This window comes from Odocoileus virginianus, chromosome 33 (genome assembly GCF_023699985.2).
Source record: "Odocoileus virginianus isolate 20LAN1187 ecotype Illinois chromosome 33, Ovbor_1.2, whole genome shotgun sequence".
Lineage (NCBI taxonomy): Eukaryota > Metazoa > Chordata > Mammalia > Artiodactyla > Cervidae > Odocoileus > Odocoileus virginianus.
The window spans coordinates 11116640-11132810 of NC_069706.1; the positions used below are offsets into that span (position 1 = coordinate 11116640).

A 16171-nucleotide genomic window follows, 5' to 3' on the forward strand; every position below is an offset into this window, starting at 1 on the left:
GTCTCCTGCATCAGCAGGCAGACTCGTTATCACTGAGCCACCTGGGAAGCCCTGGTACCTGTAACGACAAACAAAACAGACCAAAAAGTTACCAGTAATGATTGTCATTATTATTAGGATTAATAATAGATGAACCTGGCCAGGATGCTCTCCAGAGGAGGAGGAATCAGAATTTACTTCTGAGCTTGTGCTAAAACTTCATCCCTTCACGTGACCCAAGTGTCTTTGGTCAACAAAGGCCCCTGGAGGAAAGGGAGGAGGGTCTTGAGCTCCCCCTAGAGGTGAGTGTGGGTAACAAACGATGTACAGAGAGGAAGGAAAGGAAGAAATTAAACCTGTGGGAAGAATGTTGTAAGACGGGTTAGGGGCAACCTGGGAAGAACCTTGAACGCCAAGCAGAGGGATTGTTTTATGAGACAGTCCACGGTTGTGGTTGGAAGGAACTGGGCGTAAAGAGTGGAGAAGGAAATGGCAACCCATTCCAGTGTTTTTGCCTGGAGAATCCCAGGGACGGGGGAGCCTGGTGGGCTGACGCCTATGGGGTCACACGGAGTCGGACACGACTGAAGTGACTTAGCAGCAGCTTAGCAGGGCGTAAAGAGGACAGCTGAAGCCTGGACTGACAAGGGGTAATGTTCTGGCAGTCAGAATGACGGAGAAAAAATGATGGATGTGACAGAATGGATACAAGGACTCTAAGACCGGGATCAAAAGCTTGGGTTTCCTCTGCCTCAGATGTAGAGAATAGACTTGTGATTGCTAAGGTAAAAGGGGAGAGGGAAGAATTGGAAATTTGGGATGAGCAGATGCAAACTATTGTATATAGAATGGATAAACAACAAAGTCCTATTGTACAGCACAGGAAACTATATTCAACATCCTGTGATAAATCATAATGGAAAAGAACATGAAGAAGAATGTTCACTGAATGTTCAAACTGAATCACTTTGCTGTATAGTACAAATTAACACATTGCAAATCAATATAGTTTAATCTTTTAAAAAGTCTTTAAAAAGGCTTGCATTTCTAGCCTGACAAAACAGAAGAAAAAAATAAATCTGCTTTCAGAAACAGCTTGGTTGGAAGGGAGAGCCAGTTTGATGAAGAAAAAAGATGAGTTAGTTTTTGAATAACTGGAGTTTGAGGGAGTTTGGCATGAGGAAACGTGAATTCTGGTTAGCTGATGCTAGCAATGAATCCAACACATAACCCTTCTGGGTTTTGGTCACTTGATCTTCAAAAATTAATGGCACTGCATTACACCCAAATACACAAATTCATGGCAGATGTAGTTTGTTTATTCTACACAAGGTTTTACAATTTAATTAGTTGCCAACATTCCGAAATTGGAAGATTTTACACAAAAGCTCAGATTTCTGCCTCTAGCAGCCGGCTAACGTGAGTATCAGTGGCTCCCTTTAGACTGGCCATGGATATGTTCCCTGACTTGTTCACAGGCTCCACCATGCCCTATTATCTTCCTACACTGAGGTCAAATTGTTATCTATACCCAATCAACTTCACACCTTTAGGTTCCCTTCCTATTCCCTCTGAGGCAGAGGGGTTTAAGATCCCTCATTAGACACTCTCTAAAGTTACTCTCAGTTCAGTAAGGCTAAATTTTACCTCCATAATCAGTTGGAAATACTGAGTGGGAAAAGTTGGAAAACTGGAATCTTTCAGTTATTCAGTTGGAAAATTCCAGTTATTCAGTTGAAGAGTCTAAATGGGAAGTCAGAGTTCAAGGTACAGATTTGGGGATTACATGAGAGGCTATAGCTAAACCCTTCAGCTATACCATGGGTGTCACCATGGAAAAAGGGGAGAAGGGAAGAGATTCAAGAGTAGAGGATATTCCCTCATGGTTCAGCATGGTCAAGGTTAAGGACAGGAGAAGATAAAAGGCAAAAAGGAAGACAGTAAAGGAGAGTTTAGATGGGTGGAGACAGTGTAGGGTGATGAAGACAAAAGAAGTCTCTAGAGTAGATGTCAGAGAGATTTCAGGCAATCTAGAGACATTACAAAACCATAGCGATGGCTGACATATTGAGCACTTACCTGTGTTCATGTTATCTTTATGGCAACTCATTGAGGCAGGTACCATAATTTTTCCTCATTCACAAAGGAACTGAGAAGCTGAAAGTGTGAGTAGCCCAAAGTCATATGGCATGAGGTGTTTTTTCATCAGTTCTTGGAAATCTAGAGCGAGTAGAACAAGCAACTCATTTTTAGGCACATAGGGCGTGCCCCCAAAGACAGAACATAAACCATCAAGTATTAGTTGCTCAGTCGTGTCTGACCCTTTGCAACCCCAAGGACTGTAGCCCACCAGGCTCCTCCGTCCATGGGATTCTCCAGGCAAGAATACTGGAGTGGGTAGCCATTCCCTTCTCCAGGGGATCTTCCTGATCCAGGAATCGAACCTAGGTTCCTGCATTGCAGGCGGATTCTTTACTGTCTGAGCCACCAGAGAAACCCAAACCATCAAGTTTTGGTGGCAAATGAGAGTGGGGAAGTCATTGGTGCATGTTGTATGTGAAGGATGCTGCTGCTAAGTCACTTCAGTCGTGTCCGACTCCATATGATCCTATAGATGGCAGCCCACCAGGCTCCCCCATCCCTGGGATTCTCCAGGCAAGATCACTGGAGTGGGTTGCCATTTCCTTCTCCAATGTGTGAAAGTGAAAAGTGAAAGTGAAGTTGCTCAGTCGTGTCTGACTCTTAGAGACCCCATGGACCGCAGCCTACCAGGCTCCTCCGTCCATGGGATTTTCCAGGCGAGAGTACTGGAGTGGGGTGCCGTTGCCTTCTCCGATGTGAAGGACAACAGAGCTTAGAAAGACAACCCAAGGTAACTTTTTAAAGTCATCAGTTATTGACCATACATTTGACTTTCTGACTGAACTTGGGGGCAATTTCTAAGGATGCTAGGTTTTTCTCCCCTTTTTGGTTGATAAATGGTGAGATCATCCCATTTCAGAAGATCTTTGTGTCATCTGAGTGTTTACATGATTTGTTCCATGTAACATATCACCAGTCCTGTGCAAGTTCTGGCGGCTCTATGGTGGCGTTAATGGCAACCTCCTCCAAGAGGGTTTATGCCATACCCAGGTCTGCTGCACCCAGAGCCCCTGCCCCTGCAGCAGGCCACTGCTGACCCATACCTTTGCAGGAGATGCTCAAACACAGTTCTGGCTCAGTCTTTGTGGGGCCTCTGAGTCCTAGTGTGCACAAGGTTTGTTTGAGACCTCTGAGCATCTCTGGTGGGTAAGGGGTTTGATTCTAAATGTCACTTTGCACCTACTACCATCTTGCTGGGGCTTCTCCTTTGCCCTTGGATGTGGGGCATCTTTTTTTTGGTGGGATTCAACATTCTCCAGTCAATGGTTGTTCAGCAGTGAGTGAACAACCAACAGGAAGCATCCATAAGCCTCTTATCCTTATCCATCAGAGGACAGTGAGAATGAAAACCACAATCACAGAAAACTAACCAAACTGATCCATGGATCACAGCCTTGTCTAACTCAATGCTGTGTAGGGCCACCTGTCAGTCATGGTGGAGAATTCTGACAAAATGTGGTCCACTGGAGAAGGGAATGGCAAACCATTTCAGTATTCTTGCCTTGAGAACCCCATGAACAGCATGAAAAGGCAAAAAGATAGGACATTGAATGATGAACTCCCCAGGTCAGTAGGTGCCCAAAATGCTATGGGAGATCAGTGGAGAAATAACTCCAGAAAGAATGAAAAGACAGACCCAAAGAAAAAACAACACCCAGCTGTGGATGTGACTGGTGATGGAGGTAAAGTCTGATGCTGTAAAGGGCAATATTGCATAGGAACCTGGAACGTTAAGTCCATGAACCAAGGCAAATTGGAAGTGGTCAAACGGGGGATGGCAAGAGTGAACATCAACATTTTAGGAATCAGTGAACTAAAATGGACTGGAATGGGTGAATTTAACTCAGATAACCATTATATCTACCACTGTGGGCAAGAATCCCTTAGAAGAAATGGAGTAGCCATCATAGTCAACAAAAGAGTCTGAAATGCAGTACTTGGATGCAATCTCAAAAACGACAGACTGATCCCTGTTTGTTTCCCAGGCAAACCATTCAATATCATGGCAATCCAAGTCTATGCTCCAACGAGTAATGCTGAAGAAGCTGAAGTTGAATGGTTCTATGAAGACCTACAAGACCTTCTAGAACTAACATACAAAAAAAGATGTACTTTTCATTATAGGGGACTGGAATGCAAAAGTAAAGGCCAAGAGATACCTGGAGAAACAGGCAAATTTGTCCTTGGAGTACAAAAAAAACCAAGTCAAAGAGTTTTGCCAAGAGAATGCACTGGTCATAGCAAACACCCTCTTCCAACAACACAAGAGAAGACTCTACACATGGACATCACCAGATGGTCAACACCGAAATCAGACTGATTATATTCTTTGCAGCCAAAGATGGAGTAGCTCTATACAATCAGCAAAAACAAGACCGGGAGCTGACTGTGGCTCAGATCATGAACTCCTTATTGCCAAATTCAGACTTAAATTGAAGAAAGTAGGGAAAACCACTAGACCATTCAAGCATGACCTAAATCAAATCCCTTATGATTATACAGTGGATGTGACAAATAGATTCAAGGGATTAGATCTGATAGATAGAGGGCCTGAAGAACTGTGGACAAAGGTTTGTGACATTGTACAGGAGGCAGGGATCAAGACCATCCCCAAGAAAAAGAAATGCAAAAAGTCAAAATGGCTGTCTGAGGAGGCCTTACAAATTGTGAAACGCAGAGAAGCGAAAGGCAAAGCAGAAAAGGAAACATATACCCATTTGAATGCAGAGTTCCAAAGAACAGCAAGGAGAGAGATAAGAAAGCCTTCCTCAGTGATCAATGCAAAGAAATAGAGGAAAATAATAGAATGGGAAAGACTAGAGATCTCTTCAAGAAAATTAGAGATACCAAGGGAATATTTCATGCAAAGATGGGCACAATAAAGGACAGAAAAGATATGGACCTAAAAGAAAAAGAAGATATTAAGATGAGGTGGCAAGAATACACAGAAGAACTATACAAAACAGATCTTCATGACCCAGATAACCACAATGGTGTGATCACTCACCTAGAGCCAGATATCCTGGAATGTGAAGTCAAATGGGCCTTAGGAAGCATCACTACAAACAAAGCTCATGGAGGTGATGGAATTCTAGTTGAGCTATTTCAAATCCTCAAAGATGATGCTGTGAAAGTGTTGCACTCAATATGTCAGCAAATTTGAAAAACTCAGCAGTGGCCACAGGACTGGAAAAGGTCAGTTTTCATCCCAATCCCAAAGAAAGGCAATGCCAAAGAATGTTCAAACTACTGCACAATTGCATTCATCTCACACGCTAAGTAAGTAATGCTCAAAATTCTCCAAGCAAGGCTTCAACAGTACATGAACCATGAACTTCCAGATGTTCAAGATGGATTTAGATAAGGCAGAGGAGCCAGAGATCAAATCGCCAACATCCGTTGGATCATTCAAGAGAGTTCCAGAAAAACATCTACTTCTGCTTTATTGACTATGCCAAAGCCTTTGACTGTAGGGATCACAACAAACTGTGGAAAATTCTTAAAGAGATGGGAATACCAGACCACATGACCTGCCTCCTGAGAAATCTGTATGCAGGTCAAGAAGCAACAGTTAGAACTGGACATGGAACAACAGACTGGTTCCAAATTGGGAAAGGAGTACGTCAAGGCTGTAAACTGTTACCCTGCTTATTTAACTTATATGCAGAGTACATCATGAGAAACCCTGGGCTGGATGAAGCACAAGCTGGGATCAAGATTGTCGGAAGAAATATCAATAGCCTCAGATATGCAGATGACACCACTCTTATGGCAGAAAGTGAAGAATGACTAAAGAGCCTCTTTTTTTTTTTTTTTTAATTACTTTACAATATTGTCCAAAGAGCCTCTTGATGAAAGAGGAGAATGAAAAAGTTGGATTAAACCTCAACATTCAAAAAACTAAGTTCATGGCATCTGGTCCCATCACTTCATGGCAAATAGATGGGGAAACAATGGAAACAGTGACAGACTTTATTTTGGGGCTCCAAAACCACTGCAGATGGTGACTGCAGCCATGAAATTAAAAGATGCTTGATCCGTGGAAGAAATTCTATGACCAACCTAGACAGTATATTAAAAAGTAGAGACATTACTTTGCCAACAAAGGTCTGTCTAGTTAAAGCTATGGTTTTTCCAGGAGTCATGTATGGATGTGAGAGTTGGACTATATAGAAAGCTGAGCACTTTTGAACTGTGGTGTTGGAGAAGACTCTTGAGAGTCCCTTGGACTGCAAGGAGATCCAACCAGCCCATCCTAAAGGAAATCAGTCCTAAATATTCATTAGAAGGACTGATGCTGAAGGGGAAACTCCAATCCTTTGGCCACCTGATGCAAAGAACTGACTTACTGGAAAAGACCCTGATGGTGGGAAAGATTGAGGGCAGGAGGAGAAGAGGATGACAGAAGATGAGATGGTTGGATGGCATTACTGACTCGATGGACATGAGTTTGAGTAAGCTCCTGAAGTTGGTGATGGATAGGGAAGCCTGGTGTGCTGCAGTCTGTGGGGTCTCAAAGAGTCGGACATGACTGAGCAACTGATCTGAACTGAACATATCACCACAGCCTTAGCATCCAAGAACAGCAAAGATTTATTATTTTCCAGGACTCTGGTTATAGCTTATCTAGAAGCTCTGCTCATGGACCTCACAGGCTAAAATCAAGGCATCACTCAGGCTTGGGGCCTCATCTGAAGACTTGACTGGGGAGGAGTTGGCTGCCAAGCTGACTTACATGGTTGGCTGTTGACAATAATCAGCTCCTCGATGGTGGTTGGTCTGAAGGACTGTTACCTGATGGCTGTTGGCTGGAGACTGCCCTCCATTCCTTGGCACATGCCCTTTCAAATATGGCAGCTCAGAACATGGGTGCTTGAACCATCAATGTCAGTAAGAAAGAGAATCTTCTAATAAGATAGAGCTTGCATATTATGTGGCCTCATCCTATCACTTTTGTCATGTTCTTTCAGTTAGAAGCAAGTCCCCAGGCCAGCCCACACCCAAAGGGAGAGCATTACACAAGGACACAGGTGCCAGGAAGTGAGAATCCTTGGGGAACTTTACAGAATCTACCTGCCATAACAGTTAAATAGCAGAACCAGGATTTGAAGCCAGTCATTTCAAACTCTGAGCTCCCCACAGTAAACATCTATGCTCTGTCATCTTCCCAGGCAAATTACCCTGATCACATCTTAGAAAGATTAATCTGGTTATTTTAATATGGACTGTAGTATTTTTCCAAGTGGATTACCCTTTCACATTTCATCTCCGAAGTGGGAAGCTGAAAGATCCATCCAGGGTGGGTGTATTAACTAGTTCCATGGGTTTTATTTCAGAGTAACTCTAGAAAGGAAAACTAATGACCATATGACTTCCGATGCTAAATCCTGCCCCCTGGATATTAGACTTAGCCTTTGCATATGAATGCTTAGTATTTCTGACCAATTTGCATAAGGATAAACACAAATTGGAGAGATGATTAGATTCAAACAGATAAAGCAAAGTTTCCCTGGGAGAAAGAATTTATATTACTTTTCCTCCTCCCATTTGGTGTCTTAAATCTGTAACTAAATTGAGAATTGAAATGACCAGCCTGAATAAACATCTTCAGACTTAGCTATACATCTGTGTGTAATCTGGTTTGGAGGAGAACAGGAGAACTGGTTCACAGGGGCATCTTTGTGGGCAGAGAAATATCTTCATTTATTGAAATGTTCCTAGTGACAGAAGTTGTTTTCTTTTCGCCCCCAAATCCTCAAAGTAGAAACAGGGAAAATGATGATAAGAAATCTAGAAAATTGTAGATATATTTTGGTTTCTTTAGAGTGCAGTTGTGTGTAAGGATATCTCATCGCATTTGCTAAAATAAAGTCAAAGTCTCCTTTTTAAAAAATTGTAATGATAAATGTGGAACATGCAGATCTTCCCCCTCAAACTAACATATAGGATAGTAGGTAAATGCTATCATATGAAACTGCTTCAGGATTGTTTTGGCATTGCAAATGCATTTCCCTTGCATGATGATTTTTCTTTGGCTGTTTTCATATTATTCAACTCTGCAGGCATTCAGAACTTCGCCAGCTCAATGCCTTCTGGGAAGTAACAACAACAATAATAACATTTATTTAAAAGTTTTATCGATCACTTAGAGTGTTTCATACTATGCTCCTCAGTTCCCAGGGATTATTTCATTGTCTCTTCATAATAATCCTAAAAAGTGGGCCTTGACCCCAATTTGACAGATGAAGAAAATGAGGTTTCGGGTTCAGAGAACTGAACAATGTGATCAAGCTCACACAGCTGGTACTTGGTGGAGCAGGATCCGAGACCATGTTCTTTGCTGATTTTTAAATTTGTACTTAATCTTTATTTTTTTTTAATGGAAGTATAGCTGATTTACAATCCTATATTAGTTTCAGAGACCATGCTTTTCAGTATTTGGGCAAGTGCAATGAATGAATGAGTAAATGAATGACAAATCAGCTGAATTACAGCAGACCTTACCTCTTCCTTAGTGGCTGAGAAGGTAAAGATTCTGCCTGCAATGCAGGAAACCAGGTCCGATCCCTGGGTCGGGAAGATCTCTTGAAGAAGGTAATGGCTACCCACTCCAGTATCGCCTGGAGAATTCCATGGAGAGAGGAGCCTGGCGAGCTAGGCTCGCCATGGGGTTGCAAAGAATCGGAGATGACTGAGCAACTAACACTTTCACTTCTGTTATATACTAGTTCTGTGACTGCAAGCAAGGTACTTACCTGTCTATAAAATGGGCATCCTAACATCTCCCTTGTTAGAGGGAGATTTTTTTAAAGGGTTATAAGGTAGTGGTCTGCAAGCATCATCAAGCAAGACATTTGGCGTTGTCTGGAGACATTTTGGTTGCCACAACTGAGGGATGAGTAGGGGCCAGGGTTGCTATGAAATATCCTATAATGCAGAGGACAGCCCCCCACAGCAAAGAATTACATGGCTTCAAATATCAATAGTTCTGGGACTTCCTTGGGGGTCCGGTGGATAAGACTCCAGGCTCCCAATGCTGTGGGCCTGGGTTTGATTCCTGTTTGGGGAACTAGATCCTGCTTATATGCTGCAACTGAGTATAAGCCACAACAGAGAAGCCTGCAGGCCACCAGGAAGATCCCATGAGCAACAGCTAAGACCCAGTGAAGCCTAAACAAACGAACATATGAATAAACAAATATTTTAAAAATCAATAGCTTCAAGGGTGATAAATCCTGTTGTATGGGCCCTTCAGAAAGAGCCAGGGCCCAGTAAATGCTGGATATTATTATTATTAATATTTCTTGCCCCTTAGAGATTCCATTTCAATCAAAGTATTATTTCTGAGAGCCTTTTTCAGTGTTAAAATTCTCTGATTCAACACAACATAAAATTTATCTACAACTACATATGACAGACAAGTAGGATCTGAACATTGTTTCTGAGTATTCTCATCAAGACCAGTTGAAAACAATGATCTATTTTGGCAAAATGGAGCATTTACTTTTTGTTGTTATTTGACGTTTGATAGAAACTTTAGAATAACAGTTGAGTATAAAAGCTTATAAAACCTAGTTTTTTCCCCATTGTATATTAAAAGAGGGACTATCTATGCTATAATCCCATCCCTATTTCTAAGGGTTTCATAAAACTCAAGGTTTTTTGAGACAAGAAAAGTCTGCTTATTACTGATTATTTTCTCTGAAAAGTTATGCTTATGGGCATATTTGTCCACTTGTGTTCTAAGAGTTAAAGTTGACATATCAGGTCATCTTCTCCCTGGAGATGAGCCTTTTTTAAGATTTTTTTTTTCTTTTTATACTAGCAACATTTAAGCTCTGTGGAAAATACCCATTGTCTAAAGAAATATTAAGGAGAAGGAGGAGGAGAAGAAAACCAACATAATCTTATCACCCAAATATACCCAAATAAAGTACTATTAATATTTTGGCATATTTCTTCCTAGTGTTCTTTTTCTAAGCATTTCTTTAGACAATCAAAATGCTACTATATAAAGATATTTTATCTTGCCTGTCTCACTTAAGATCACAGCATAAAAATTTCCCTATGTTATAAAAATACTTCCTAAACATTTCTAGGGCTGTAGAATACTTCATTATATTAATGGATACTTTAAAAATATATGGGCTTCCCTGGTGTCTCAAATGGTAGAGAATCCACCTGCAATGTAGGAGACCTGGGTTGGGAAGATTCCCCTGGAGAAGGGAATGGTTACCAAGTCCAGTATTCTTTCCTGGAGAACCCCATGAACAGAGGAGCCCGGCGGGCTACAGTCCATGGGGTGACAAAGAGTTGGACATGACTCATCGACTGAGCATACACACACACAAAAATGTATACACAATTCTAAAAATATTTCACTACAGGATAAAGTGGAGAAGACCCTCATTGGAAAAGACCCTGATGCTGGCAAAGATTGAAGACAGGAGGAGAAGGGGATGACAGAGGATGAGATGATTGGATGGCATCACTGACTCAACAGACATGAATTTGAGCAAGCTCTGGGAGTTGGTGATGGACAGGGAAGCCTGGCGTGCTGCAGTCCATGGGGTCACAGTAGGACAGGACTGATCGACTAAACCGATCTGAACTGATGGACTAAGCGCACACACACACACATACACAAATGTACACACAGTTCTAAAACTCATTACAGGACAAATTAGTTTCAAAATATCAAAAAAGATAGAAGTATACCAAATTAAAAAAAATTAACCCCTCACTTCTCAAAATCTCTATCTTTAGATATAACTGTTTTGAACAGTCACATACTTTCAATACGGTGTTTTTGGCAGCCAATAGTGTTGTTTGTTAAAATATTTTCAGTTCCAGGCACATAGCATGATTGTATTTGTTGGCTAATTTATGTTTTGGTTAGACCATGTGAATAGTTCTGGCCAATGAATTGTGAGTACTTAACTACTGTTGTAAGCCTCCTCAGGGCTTTTGTTCCCTCGGCCATGATAACTGGCAGTGTCCCAGTGAGTAGCAGCTTCATCAGCCAAGTTCCAGAGAGAAGGTGACACAGGCCAGAGACCCGGACAATTTATGATGATCACGCAGAGTGGGAAATAACACAAACTGTCTCATTTAAGAGTTGTCCATTACACAACTTCCCTGGTGGTCCATTGGTTAAGAATCTACCTGTCAATTCAGGGGACACGGGTTCGATCCCTGGTCCAGGAAGATCCCACATTCCATGGGGCAATTAAGACTGTATGCCACAACTACTGAACTTGCACTCCAGATCCCACACTCTGCAACAACAGAAGCCATTGCAATGAGGAGCACAAGCGCCAAGACTAGAGAGAGTCCACACACAACAGTGAAGACCCAGTTCAGTTCAGTCCAGTCATGTCCAGCTCTTTGCAACCCCATGGACTGCAGCACGCCAGGCTTCCCTGTTCATTACCAACTCCTGGAGCTTGCTCAAATTCATGTCCATCAAGTCAGTGATGCCATCCAATCATCTCATCCTCTGTCATCCCCTTCTCCTCTCACCTTCAATCTTTCCCAGGATCAGGGTCTTTTCAAATGAGTCCGTTCTTTGCATCAGGTGGCCAAAGAATTGGAGTTTCAGCTTCAGCATCAGTCCTTCCAATGAATATTTGGAACTGATTTCCTTTAGGATGGACTGGTTTGATCTCCTCGCAGTTCAAGGGACTCTCAGGCATCTTTTCCAACACCACAGTTCAAAAGCATCAATTCCAGCACAACGAAAATTAAAACTAATTAATTAATTTAAAAAGTTGTTACAGCAGCATAACTGATCCTTACTAATAGAGTAGTGTATGTAATGTACAGTCAATGTGTTTATTTGTGTATTTATACATGCACACATTTTGAAGATGGGAGAAGGGGATGACAGAGGATGAGATGGTTGGATGGCATCACCGACCTGATGGACATGATTTTGAGCAAACTCTGGAAATTGGTGATGGACAGGGAGGCCTGGTGTGCTGCAGTCCATGGGGTCACAAAGAGTCGGACACGACTGAGCGACTGAACTGAACTGAATATGCACACATATACAAATTGACTGTAGCATACATTCTTTTGTAGCTTGTTTTTTCCTTTTTGCTAAGAAATATATTTATTATTCAAAAGTCATTTATTGTTCACTATATCTTGGCGCTTTTCTAGATATTGATGCTGCATCAGTGAAATAAACAGGAAAAAAGCCTACCTTCAATGAAATTTATTTACATGAATATCTTTTATGTTTACACATATATATTGACCTTATTATTCTTAACAGTTGCCTATTTTCCTATTGCATGGATGGACCACACTTTATTTAACGATACTTGTATGCATGAATATTTAGGTAATTCCAATTTGTCTCTAGAAAAATGAAGCTGGAGCGAGTATTGACAGACACATATTTTGAGCCCTGAGTATCACAGGTGCACATGTGGATACAGCCTAGTTGACTTAACTGGACACGTGAGCTAATATGTATCTTACATTTGGACACATTTCCCTACAAATGGACATATGAACTGTTCCAAATTTCTTTGCTATTACCCATGCACTGTTTTTATTTATTTGGTTGTACTAAGTCTTCACTGTGGCATGTGAGATCTTTTTCTGGTTGCAGTATATGGAACCTTGTTTCCTGACCAGGGATGGAACCCAGGCCCCCTGCACTGGGAGTCCAGAATCTTAACCACTAGACCACTGGGGAAGTCCCCATGCAAATAGTTACAATCTATTTGTTTGAAACATTTGGGCCAGGTGGGGATTGTTTCTTCAAGATAGAGGCTCCAAGGTGATATTACTAGATCAAAGGGTTGGGGCATTTTCAAGACTGTTGATGCATGTTGGTATGATCTTTCACAGACTCCAATTTTAGCCAGAATTGTCCTGGTGTCTGTGGTTGTTTTGCACACAGACAGTAAGGGGACCTGAATTAACCATTGTCAACTATTCCTCCTCAGGGCTATCTAAGGAGCTCATTAATACAGGCATGAAAAGGCTCAGTTAATACTGTTAGGCTAGTTTTTTTTTTTTTAAGTAATTAGCATTATCTTCTTCGGTTTTATTTTTCTAAGCATTGGTGTATTTCTTTTTTATAAAGAATGTTTATTTGTTTATTTGGCTGTGCCAGGTCTTAGCTGTGGCTCACAGGATCTTTGTTCTTCATTGCAGCATGCGGGGTCTTTGGTTGCAGCATGTGAGGCCTAGTTTTCCCTCCCCGGGGATCGACCTCTAGCCCCCCTGCATTGCGAGCGTGGAATCTTAGCCACTGGACCACCAAGGAAGTCCCTGTATTGATGTACTTCCTTGTTTTAAAACAAAGTTGTTACAATGGTCACCCATGAGACTTAACCTGAATTGGCCTCGAGCCCCGTAGAGCACACCTGCTGGGTTTCCCTGCTGAGTTCTCTTTCTTATTTAAGACAACGGTCCACACCTTCTTCCCTCATCTTTCCTCTACCGTGTCTGCATCTGCCGCTTTCCCCCTTCGCTGCCTCCAGTGATAGTGATGGCTCACAGCGTGACACCCACGAAAGCGACCCTTTACCTCGTGCCTGCATCCTCTTCCCTCTTACCCTGCTGAATGCATCCTGCTGCCCAGTCTTCCATTTTAGGATACAGTGTTGGGGGGATTTTTGTTGTAGCAGAGGTGAAGCCACAAAAATGCTTGGTTCTCCTCTCTGGAAAGAGAATAATAAAAATTAAAAAAAAAAAAAGATGCCAAGGGGCACATCTTGCCAGTTTTTCTAACAGAATCAGAACTCTTCTGAAATAATGTGGACTGCAGCTGACTTCTCCTGGAGGGTTTGCCTGTGGGACAAACCAGCTGCTGCTTGCATTGCTGAATGCCCCACACAAGCTGTGAAATTCTAACTGCCCATGGTTTCTCTGTTCCAGTGCCCAGAGTTGTTGGTATGACATTTAGGATCCCCAACTTGTGTGTGATCCTCAGAGGAGATGAACTAGAAAAATGAAATTCTGGTGTCTCATTCTTCATACAGTACTGTTCTAGGCTTTCTCAGTTAAACAAATAAACATGCAGAACTCCAAGTTAGGCTGATGGGAATTGGGAGCGTATCTTCTTAGGGAAATTCTTTTATTTGTTCTGCAAATATATACTGCCTGTCCACTCTGTTTCAAGCAATGTTTTGGCGGCTTGGGATACAGGAGTGAATAAAACAAAGACATTTGTCCCCATGGAGCTTGCATTTTGGCAGGGGAATTCACATAACACATATACTAGATAAATGACTTCCCTGGTATCTCAGATGGTAAAGCGTCTGCCTACAATGTGGGTGACCTGGGTTCAATCCCTGGGCCAGGAAGATCGCCTGGAGAAGGAAATGGCAACCCACTCCAGTATTCTTGCCCGAAAAATCCCATGGACAGAGAAGCCTGCCAGGCTACAGCCCATGGGGTCGCAAAGAGTCGGAAAAGACTAAGCGACTTCACTTTCACTTTTCAGATAGATGATGTACTGTGATAGGACCTCCCCTGTGGCTCAGAGGTAAAGAATTCACCTATAATGCAGGAGATGCAGGAGATTCAGGAGACTCAGGTTTGAGCCCTGAGTCGGGAAGATCCCCTGGAGGGTAGGAGGAAATGTCTACCCACTCCACTATTCTTGTCTGGAGAATCCCATGGACAGAGGAGCCTGGCGGGCTACAGTCCATAGGGTTGCAAAGAGTTGGACATGACTGAAGTGACTTAGCATGCATGCATGTAATATGATAGAAGATGTTGATAGTATGTGGAAAAAAGAGATAGAGCAAGATGAAGAGGACTGAGCAAGCTACCACAGGGGAGCACGTGGGTTGCATTATTTAAAGGGTGGTCGGGGTCACCTTCATTGAGAAGGTGACATTTCAGCAAAGATCTGGAGGGTGAGAGAGTCAGCCAAGTAGATTTCTGTGGGGAAGAGTGTCTTGATAGAGAGAAAAGCTAGAGCAAAAGCTCCAAGGAGGTGGAAGAGAATGCCTGGAACTGGCAGGAGCAGCAAGGTGACCCCTGTTCTAGGAGCAGATGAGCAACTGGAGTGGCGTAACAGAAGCAGTCATGGAGAGGATGGAGTTTATCACATGAAGTCCTTTTATGCCATCGTAAGAGCTTCGGTTTTTTAGTAAAAACCATTTTGAGTAAAATGGAGTGCCACTGCAAAGTTCAGAGCAGAGGCATGACATAATACGACTTACTTTTCTCTGGAGCAACTGGAACACTTTTTTTTTTTTTTTAATTGGAGCACAGTTGCTTTACAGTGTTTTTCAACAAAGTGAATCAGGTATCATTTCAGTTCAGTTCAGTCGCTCAGTTGTGTCCAACTCTTTCCAATCCCATGGACTGCCGCACACCAGGATTCCCTGTCCATCACCAACTCCTGGAGCTTGCTCAAACTCATGTCTATTGAGTTGGTGATGCCATCCAACCATCTCATCCTCTGTCATCCCCTTCTCCTCCTGCCTTCAATCTTGCCCAGCACCAGGATCTTTTCAAATGAATCAGTTCTTCGAATCAGGTGGTGAAAAATTTGGAGTTTCAGCTTCAGCATCAGTCCTTCCAATGAATATTCAGGACTGATTTCCTTTAGAATGGACTGGTTTGATCTCCTTGCAGTCCAAGGGACTCTCAGGCATCTTCTCCAACACTACAGTTCAAAAGCATCAATTCTTCAGTGCTCAGCCTTCTTTATAGTCCAACTCTCACATCCATACATGACTACTGGAAAAACCATAGCTTTGACTATATGGACCTTTGTCGGCAAAGGAATGTTTCTGCTTTTTAATATGCTGTCTAGGCTGGTCATAGATTTTCTTCCAAGGAGCAAGCATCTTTTAATTTCATGGCTGCAATCACCATTTGCAGTGATTTTGGAGCCCCCCCAAATAAACTCTGTCACTGTTTCCATTGTTTCCCCATCTATTTGCCATGAAGTGATGGGGCTGGATGCCATGATCTTAGCTTTCTGAATCCTGAGTTCTAAGCCAACTTTTTCACTCCCCTCTTTTACTTTCATCAAGAGGCTCTTTAGGTCTTCTTCGCTTTCTTCCAAAAG

General features: G+C 42.3%; 1 long non-coding RNA gene across 1 annotated transcript in view; it reads right to left on the reverse strand.

The window, feature by feature from the left end:
- Window positions 1-2064: 2064 nt before the first annotated feature.
- Window positions 2065-16171, reverse strand: part of LOC139032797 (uncharacterized) — a 78422-nt gene continuing 64315 nt past the window's right edge. The window contains exons 2-3 of the long non-coding RNA XR_011485405.1: window positions 13698-13802; window positions 2065-2199 (exon numbers count right to left, since the gene is read on the reverse strand). This is a non-coding gene — a long non-coding RNA (uncharacterized lncRNA). The remainder of the gene's footprint in view (window positions 2200-13697; window positions 13803-16171) is intronic.